The sequence below is a fragment of the Photinus pyralis genome, unplaced genomic scaffold (assembly GCF_008802855.1).
Source record: "Photinus pyralis isolate 1611_PpyrPB1 unplaced genomic scaffold, Ppyr1.3 Ppyr1.4_unclustered_Scaffold3935, whole genome shotgun sequence".
In the NCBI taxonomy this organism is placed as follows: Eukaryota; Metazoa; Arthropoda; class Insecta; order Coleoptera; family Lampyridae; genus Photinus; species Photinus pyralis.
This window is the reverse complement of record NW_022171488.1, coordinates 48,094-58,540: the sequence shown is the minus strand read 5'-3', so window position 1 is coordinate 58,540 and position 10,447 is coordinate 48,094. Positions and strand designations below refer to the sequence as shown.

At 37.4% G+C, this 10,447-nt stretch overlaps 1 long non-coding RNA gene across 1 annotated transcript; it reads right to left on the bottom strand.

The window, feature by feature from the left end:
* Positions 1–3,841: 3,841 nt before the first annotated feature.
* LOC116182132 lies at positions 3,842–4,436 on the bottom strand. The gene is made up of 3 exons (XR_004147434.1): positions 4,230–4,436; positions 4,083–4,177; positions 3,842–3,926 (listed from the first exon to the last, which is right to left on the bottom strand). It is a non-coding gene; the product is annotated as an uncharacterized LOC116182132 (long non-coding RNA).
* Between the last annotated feature and the right edge of the window lie 6,011 nt (positions 4,437–10,447).

Below are 10,447 nucleotides of genomic sequence, written 5' to 3'. Positions count from 1 at the left end.
GGTCTGTTGGATATGTGTTCTTTGAATCGTGTATTAATATTTCTGGTGGTTAGTCCTATATAATGGGCTTCACAGTCTTTACACTGAATTTTGTATATACCTGACTTGGTTAAGGGATTCTCTTTGGGTTTATTATTAGATAGTATTTTAGATAAGGTTGGGTGTGATTTGGAAATGATAGAGATTTTGTGTTTGTTAAGTGTTTTGTGGAGGTGTAAGCTTTTCAAAACTAAATATACTCGAACACTACGAAATAGAGAAACACAAAGCACAAAACCCTCACACTCTCCTCAATGAAAACACTATTTTCCCATACTCACACATTTACAATTACATTACACCAATCCACAAACACTAATACAACCATAAAATACATAACCTACAACCAGAAACCCATCCCATACTACGCCCATGTCACACCGTACGCCTATGAATCTTACCATAACCTATAACTTTTCTCCTGTCATAAGTAATAACCAATTTTCAACATGTGCTTTTAAGAACTAAAAAATTTTATAAATTTTATAATTTGCAGCCAAATAAGGTATTTCATAGAATAAATAAAACACTAATTCAAATATACACCCATACACATTTACACACACACACTTACACACACACCCTTACATGCCCGTTTTCACCTTACTTACTTTTTCAGATGTAACCCTAGTCAAGATGTTCACGATGTACCTATTGTCTTCGTTAATGTAATTTTAATACTTTTTATCCAATTTTATTCAACTCAATGTCGCTGCATTTATATAATTCAAATTGACGGTAATAATTTTAATTCTGTGTTCAACTTCAAATTCATGTGATATATTTTTTAGCATAGGTAGCCTGATGATGGGTGGTTAAACCCGAAATCGATCGCTTTAGAAACAATAAACAATTGTGGTTCCTTTTTTTATATATTAAAGCAAATTGCAAACATCTCTTCTACTTTCCTTTCCCTTCTCTGAGTAACTCAGCGTTTCCTCTATATCAACTATGTTAATTTCATCCACTGAATAGCTCTTAGCAAAAATGCACCTTGTATAATGAATTCAACGAATTACTCTTCAAGCTTCGTTTTTTCGTATATACTCTGCAATATTTTTAATTAAATGCATTTCTTATACATTTGCATATTATCCAAGCTGCAATAGGAGAGTGTACCTACCGTGTATAGAATTGCATCTTTACGATTACTTTTCGTCTACGCGAAAATCGCATCTCTTTTATCATCATTACAAAACTCATTACCCTTTCTCTATTTTATAATGTAGCTCCAGGTGAACTATGTCCAACTTCTCTATCATTGTATAAAAAAGCACATTTGCCCTGAATATCCATCATTTTCAACAATACGTTTGTGTATTTGCACACATTGAAGCACTCGTTAAAAACTACCGTACAGGACATGAATATTATTTCCTACGGCTGCTTCGTCTGTAAATGGAGTCAACAATAACAGCACCGCTTCGTTTTAATTTTTGCTTTATGTCGTGCAATGCGCTCAATCATAATTGAAGTTTCATAGTAACAGAGAGTAACATGCTGTCTAATACACATACGTAGTGTGATAAATGGATTGAAAATGTTATCGATTTGTTTTAAAGATAATTTTCATCGAACAACGTCTACAACGTTGCTAATACACGTACTAAAACATCCTTATTTAATAAATAATAAATATTTATAAGCAAACTATTATATTTTATTTTATGAGTCGTTCAATTTGGCATAACAGCGTATTTGACTAAAATGTGAGTTTAATACACCGAATTAAGTAGAGGATCGCCGATAAACGACTATTTATTAAGAACCTCTACTTTCCTATTTAACTGCGGGATATTAATGTAATATACGACTATATATTAATTATTAGGATATTAATAAACAGTATTAACTTGTTCAGAAACATAAATTCTAAGCTTATCTGAGACTTCACACTTGGTTATTAACAGTTATTTTAATTTTTACATCAGTGTGGGATTAAGATGAAAAGAATGTTCCTTTTTTCCCAATATTAACTTAATAATAAAAATATTCATAGTTATGGTGCAAAGTGGTTATGACTTATGTGCCATTGTGAGTGTACCTACCTCGATTTGGTTGCTAAAATTTTCATTTTAATCGTATGATGTTCACGAATTAATTTCTTGATTTGACTTGGAGGTATTTTATTACCTTCTTTGTTTTGTTATGTATTATAACCTTCATACTGGTTGCAATTTATAACGTTAAAATGCGTTTGTGCGCCTAATAATGTTTTCTTTGTTTATTAAATCTTTACAGTTTCGGAGTGAACGTTGTTCCGAGAGAACGTGTGGTGAGTGTTTCTGCAATCTAATCTTAACATAACACGTGCTACATTTTGAATTTAAATCTATTATAATCCACTTGCGTAGTCATACAAACTACATATTAATATACAGATAAGTAATCCCAATATGAATACCACATCCATACAAACATCTCATTCCTAAATCAAAGTATCCCACCTCAACACTTCGCGGCCGCCCTAAAAAATCCAACCCCCAAACCCAAACTTTTCAGCAAAATATACAGCCCACAAAAGAGCAAGCGCAGTTGATGGCTTAATTTTAGATAACAGCAATTGCCCGAAAAACGGAACCCAACAACAAGAACATTCAGTTTGCATCGCGTATCTCCAACAATCGTATATGCGTATACTTATCATCCAAAGAACTTGCAGACAACTTTGTTGCCAAAAATCTCCCATAAAAATACGGAACATAAATATAGAAATATATAAGCTGAATACACCAGCAATACGCCTACTCACATCTAACGTCTGTCCAACAATTCCTAACACAGTACCAGAAAATGCACTAAAAGGATTGAATCTTGCACTTGTGTATCGCCTATTACGTATGTTGTTACATGTTAAATTCACCCTAAGTTACTAATGGGTCATACTATATACAGGGTGATTCCTATAGTACCTGCCACCGTTTGGGAGCGTGTAGGTGGTGCGTAGGGGAGTATTTTGATATAGGACACTTGGGGTCGGAAATCTAAAATAAGGGTGCCAGAGCACAATCCTCATGAAACGTTTACGCGAGGATACCAGGACAAGTTTTCTTTAAACGTTTGGGCTGGCATCCTGGGGGACAACCTACTGGGGCCTTACATCCTCCCTCCGCGTCTAAATGCCCATAATTACCTGATTTTCCTGCGCGAGGTGCTACCAGAACTTTTAATGGATGTTCCAGTGAACTTGTACTGGGACCACTGGTTCCGCCACGATGGGTGCCCTGCTCACTACGGGCGACAGGTGAGGGAACACTTGGACCAAACCTATCCGGACAGATGGATCGGCCGTGGAGGTGCGGTGGAGTGGCCTGCCCGCTCGCCCGACATCACCCCATTAGATTTTTACTTGTGGGGTGTGATGGAAGCGCACGTCTACGAGACTCCCGTCGAATCCGAAGAGGACTTAATTGCGCGCGTCGTCATGGCCGGAGAGGCTGTTCGCCAGGACATAGGAGTCTTCACGCGAGTTCGAGGGGAGTGGTTGGCTAGATGTAGGAAGTGCATTGAGAACAACGGTGGCCACGTTGAACATTTGTAAACGTTATTGCTTTTGACTGTCGTTTTCCCTCCTTTCCTCCCATGTCGCTTCCTCGCGCTAACTCGCTCTGCATCGCTCCGCGCGAAACGTCGGTCGGTTGGGTTGCCTACATACAGGCGTGAAATTCCAGAAGGTAAATTTGGCTCTGGCACCCTTATTTTAGATTTCCGACCCCAAGTGTCCTATATCAAAATACTCCCCTACGCACCACCTACACGCTCCCAAACGGTGGCAGGTACTATAGGAATCACCCTGTATGATGTGAACGATGTGTTGCATATTCTTAGGATATTTTCGTCACTAGCTATCATATAGGATGTCATAGGTCACATTCCAGTTAGATTATCTTTTAAAAAAGGAGACCGTTGTAAAAGGCAGATTATGAACGGCCATTGCTGTGCAAACTATACAAATTTTGAAAGAAATTCGTTAACCGATCTTTAGTTGCACAAGCATTCATAAATTAATTTTACCCAGTATTGGGGATTTAAAGGCCGCTTACTTTTAAAGCCGAACTGGGTATGTAGTTGTCCAACGTCGTTTGTGTCATTCTATGAGTAGTTTATAGCTTTTAGTGAGAGGTACGTTGTCCGAGACCTAGGAAAAACAAAGTGGTTGAAGTTCGTGTCACCTGTTAGTCATTCCGTACCCGTAGCATATAGCGTCCCTGATATCGGAAGTTACTTAGACATCGTCAACATCTTCGCAGTCCACGCTTAAGTTAGGTAGCCAGTTATTGAAGCCCTCAACGACTTGGTATGTCTTCATGTAACCTATGTGTGTCGTCCATTGGGAAGTCGTCTAGCCAGTTGGAGGCATACTTGTAGATACAGGCGGGCAGTTGGAAATAGTTATTCGGTGGTACGAGCCACTGCCAATGAAGTGTGTAGTTGGTAGTATTATAAAATATAAAATTTTGGGAGTCAGAGCCACTATTTGTGTAACAAATGTTGTTGTCACTTACTTGTATGTAAAGGTGATTCGTCGTACCGTCAACCCAGCTATTGCTGACGCACAAAGACGCTCTGAGAATCACAAAGAACGAAAACACCTTAACGCTGGCATAATCGCATATCCCGATTAGTTTATTGTTGCCCATATTCTAACATCGGGGTTGTTTCTCCCGACTCAATTACCTACAGTAGTTCCAAATTACAGCCTATCCGAACTACTGTCACTTAATTTATATTATACAGGGTGCGACCGGTAGAAAGCGCTTCCTACAAGGGTTCGGCCGACCTAATCAGTGGTCATTATTACCAAAAGGTATTGCGTATTAGTCGGCAAGGGGGTTCTTGGAGAAGTCCCTTTAGTCACCGCGAAATTTAAAGCCGCTTCGAGTCACCTTACGCTGGTTCAGTTCGTTGTGATAGTAGAAGAACAATTTAATTAGTTTTATTTGACATTAAATATTCATTAGTGGCGCACATTTTGTTTTCTTTCCTTTCTCTATTGCGGCAATACCCTTCCTGTAGGTCCGGCAGGAGAGTCACTAGGAATAAGGACCTGGCGCCTCCCGAGCATTCATTTAGAGTTCGTTCTGAAGAACTACCACGCCCGCGCGAGAGTTAGCCGCGGAACCTAAGTTACCTCGCCGCAATTCCCGACAGCTTAAATAGGTAACAATGTAAAAGCATCTTTAACACTACAATTCAACTACAACATTCCAGAATCAACCCTTATTAAATATGAAGAAACAGACTACTGACTTTTCCTGTCTCGAGATTCGTACTGCTATATCTGTAAGCAATCTGGACATCTCTCGACAACCTACTTAAACAAGCTTGAAACCCAAGAAGCGTCCGAACAAACCCCATCAGCCAGCAACGGTGCATCCCAAATTGAAACAGGCAAAGCCATCACTGGAAATGGGTATCAGCTCCTTTCATCAACAATTGAATCAGAAAATAAACGCCAGTTGTCAGAAACCGCTAAACATACGTATCCGGAGATTATCGACCCAAAAACCACAAAATGGAAGAATAGTTTATTATACAAGACGATAAAGAGATATTTTAACCATTGCGTGAAAGATGTGAGATTAACTTTCACGAGATGGGTAGTTTCCCTTGATCGTCGTGTATAATACAAAACTTTATTTTATAGCAGAAGCCATATAAATTATTGTAAAGCTTCTGACAATTCTGAATTTAATTTAGAGACGTCAAAAATAGCAAACTGAGGTTCTGCCGTCGCGATCGTTTCCATAGAAGCAGAATTGTCATATGTTCTGAACGTCATTTTATATCATGTATTTGAAATAAGAATGACAGATGTCATTAGAATGCACAGTAATCTGTTTCACTGTATCTACCCTTACGGTGAAAGTGATCACTTTATTTATCCTTACGGTTAAAGAACGGCTTAGCCTACTAATTCAAACCTATTAAAATGCCAATTTAACACCACCAAAACCAAAAAAATAAACCGAAACTCAAAAACCAAGGAAGAGAAGTAAGCACCGAAAAAATACCAACACCTAATAGATAAGGCAAAACAATACAACCTGCCATATGACCAATTTAATAACTTCATGGACGAAATGGGACACCCCAGAAACTCTCTGGCAACAAGTGGAAAAACATTTCAACGATGATGAAGGATGAATAATCGGTAGTAACTCGGGAAGGATCCCAATAAACTTGTGTAGTTCTGGTCTCTGGACTGTACTACATTGTATAATAAAGAAACGAAAAAGCGTAAATTGGAAGACTAGTAGTGTTACAGACGGACAAAGTGCGAACAATAGCGTTCATTTTCCTGCGCTAAAAAGAAGGAAATGCTGAAATGTATATTTGGAATTGAAAAATTGAACAGGATAAGATTTCATAGGAGTACAGGGTGGGTGAAAAGTGTTTTTATAGAAATTATATATTTGGGTAGGTCCGCATACTGGCGGGATTTGTTCTTGGATAAACACATTATTTGAATATGCTAACACACGACCATGCACGAGCTGAGCCACCCTGACGATACATAATTAAATAAAAGTGGCAAAGCGGTGACTTTACAATCGATATGGTAATGGATCTGTTTCAATTTGAGATTCATAAATTACGGAGATGCCAAATGATGTGCGTGGTTATTCCCAGTTTGAATTTCATGCAATTCGGTTCATAATTAACGGGGATGACAAAAGGGCCTTCCACATTTTTTGGTCTACATTGCGAATCACGAACTCCGATCTACAAATTTGCAAAATTTCATTGTAATCGATCTATCCGTTCTTTTTTAAATCGATGGACATAAAGCTATTGAGGGAATGAGCGGATATTAAAAAAAAATAACTCTCGGTTGCTCTTATTAATTATTAATGAAGCGTAGTTGTAAATGTTAATGAACATTTCGGCTAGGATTGTAAACAACGGCACTTTTCTCGTTTTGCTAGCAGGAATTTTTAGTAGGAAGGATATTTGGATGAGGTACTTTTCATGGTTTGCGTTCTACCAGTCGCCACTTCGTCCGCATAGGCGCACCATGAAAGGTAATACTTTTTCTCCACATAAAATAATCTACTAAAAACAACAATTTATTTTAACTTAATGAGTCTTCTCACTAGTCCCTACTTTTCCAAAGAAGCCATCATATCCATTTGTAACGCGATATTGAAGTTCCAAAGGTATTATTATCGAAACAAGGTGATGAAGAAGGTCTTGCGCCAGACGGTGAAGCAATAATTTATGTCTGTTTCCGCAAGACCACGGGTGGCTAGAAGCACCCAACAACATAGAACTTTGATTCCAGAGTTAAAATAATCAATTATTTATTAGAAAATTATAGTGACGAAATAATCTTCGTCTCTTTTCAAAATGGTGCTACTGCTTACTAGTGCTTCCAGATAACACAGTGTTCATTGCAAAATTTTAAATACCGCTGCCATTCAGAAGCTGAAATTCACAACAGATTTGTTAATGCAATTTCGCAATACAATGTTATTTAATTTAATTATTGAAATCGGCAGCATGTCCCAGTTAATAAATAATCAATATATCAGCTATACAGTTACAACGTTAGACCCTTATCCTACATCCCACGAGGATTGGCTAATTAGGGAAATCTGAGGGAGAATGATTAACATGTTTAAATTGTAACCAATTTCCATATATTTTTAACGACTTTTTTAATGTTGATATAAAATTGTGGTCGAACAAAGCATACGTTAAGGGCAGCTCTTCACTGTTTTATATATCTAGATTAAAGGCGAGGATACGTATTAAAATTTTAGTCCAAAGTCGCCATAACTTTGGCCGTAATTGTTGTGAAACCTTCTCGAACTTTCTCTAATCATATATTTTCATCTATCGTGATACAACTGTCATTATTGCATAAAACATCTTTTTTAGTATACGATTTTAATCCAAGTATTTAAAACACTTTCCTGACTACTTGGATTGGATGGTCTGAATACTCCAACCCTCTGAGATCGAACTGCGTCTCTGGCATAGCCTGTACCGATTCTCAAATGAAAAAATTAGTTGGGGTAACTTATATAAACCTTTTTAGCGTATTTTCCTCAAAGTGAAAAATCGCTATTGGCTGCACTTTGTAGTTCGTCCGTCCGTCCATCACACGTACTCTGTTTAAGCTACATGCTTTGAAATATTCTGTATTTACTGGAAACTGAAAGATTGAATTATTTTTAGACAGTTTTTATAATATTTTTTACAAGTTGACTTCTTTAGTTTTTCTTAATCCTACACCCAAAACGGACTTGCTGTTAAAATCGCCAGTGTGTTTGATGTCACAAAATTGTAATCAATACTGCACACAATGTAATTTAAATATCTGCTCATTATCAGATGTAATTAATCTATTTCATTAATATGTACGCCTATACCTAAGAAAGAAATCTTTAATTGGTTTGCCATTTCGTACTTTTAAATATCTCTTTATTTTTTTTTTGATAATCAATTTATAGTATATTATGTTTATTTTTCAATCATGCCATATTTAATTTCTGTAATTGGATGTATAAACATCTGTTGGATAATAAATCATTATTATCATTATTATTTACATTAGATTGTTTTTCTAAGATATGGTGATTGGCGTATACATGAACCCTACCTTGAAATAAAGAACTGTGATACAATGAATTAGCCCAATTGACTCTCCGTGTCTTTTTTTGATACGGATACTTTGTGCTGTCTGGAGTTGCGTAGCTGTTGCACTGTATCGTGTCAAGGGTACGATACGCAGACACGATACGAAGATATGCAACAAGTCTGGACCGGCCTTAAGACATGCAACGAATGTTTCAGAGCTAAGACTAGTAGCAATTTGAAGGTGAATGGCCTTGGTCGTGAGACAAATAAAGAGGCAAACCCAAGCCTTAAATGTTTTACACCCGCGTCCTTTTCTATCTTTTAGTAAAAAGGGTCCAGCGTAATCTACGCCGGTTCAATGAAAAGGAAAGTTGGAATGACCCGTTCTTTACGCAGATTTCCCATCATAGGAGTTTGAAAGGAAAGTTTTGACCTAAAACATGTTATGCAATTATGTTTTTCGAGCAACGCTGCGGCCTGAAATTGGATGACCCATATGAATAACAGGGAGCATATGCTTATAGGTACTTGCAAAATTCAAAGTAAATACTCGTAAATGCCCCATTTACACTTGGCGACTTAGCAGCGCTGCTGAGCAGCGGGACGGGACGCAGGGCAGCCCTACTGAGCAGCCCAGTGTGAAGGGGCACTTACGAGTATTTACTTTGAATTTTGCAAGTATAAGCATATGCTTCCTTTTATTCATAAGGGCCAGTAAATGGTTAGGACCACAATGAAAAAGTTTTTTGTGTTCACTTATAAAAAGCAATTTGGCGAAATGAGAATTTTTAGGAAGCAAGATGGGATGTCGTTTTTCGAATGATCATGAAGAATGTTTGAGTCTACCACCAACACGTAATAGGCCCTGATCATCTAAGAAAAGCGAGAGACTATTAATACTACCTTTTCTTACTGGGATGGATTTATTCAAGGAACTTATTTCTGAGCTGAAATGCTCTGCTTGCACCATTTTTGAAAGATTTTATTCAGTGAGTTTGAAAGTTCATCATTATTGAATGGCCCATGCAACTTATTATTATCTGATTTGACATTATGCATAAAACGTAAGCAGAATGCCATAGAGCGTTGAAGCCTTGAAAGATTTGAGAATCGTTCTATTGGACGAATTTTTGTTATCGTCTGTAGCACTTGCATATTTTGATTTCAGGAAGTTCTGTTTTTTGACATACAGATGCAAAAGGCCATTGTGATGAAGAAAGGAAAAGCCAATCTGGACCATGCCACCACTAATTAGATGATATTAATGAAGTTGGAGTAGTACCACGTGATAATAGATCTGCAGGATTTGATCTGGATTTCGGAAATTCTGTTAGCAACAAATGGTTTTAATGAAGGTGATGACATGTTTATCTAACCCAACACAATTGTAGAATCTGTCCAACGAAAAATGCCACTGAACTGAACTGTTAAAGCCCTTTGAATTTTTTCTGACAGTTTTGCGGCTATGAGAGCACCACATAATTCTAAGCGAGGAATTGTAAGTGCCTTTATTGGACAAACCCTGAATTTAGCACAAAGCAAATAAACATGTATTTTATCTTGGGCGTCAATGGTTCGAATATGTGTACAGGCACCATATGCCTTTTCACTAGTAACAGAAAAGGTATGGAATTTTTTATGAACAGGATCAATGCATCTAACGTGTCTAGGTATTATGAAATGATTGATATGTTTAAGCTCATCGCGTAACGTCACCCAAAGTGTATAAATAGATGCAGGAACGGACTCGTCCCAAGATAACCGTTCTAGCCATAGTTTTTGCAATAGAATTTTTGCAGTGATAACGCAGGGACTTAGTAAT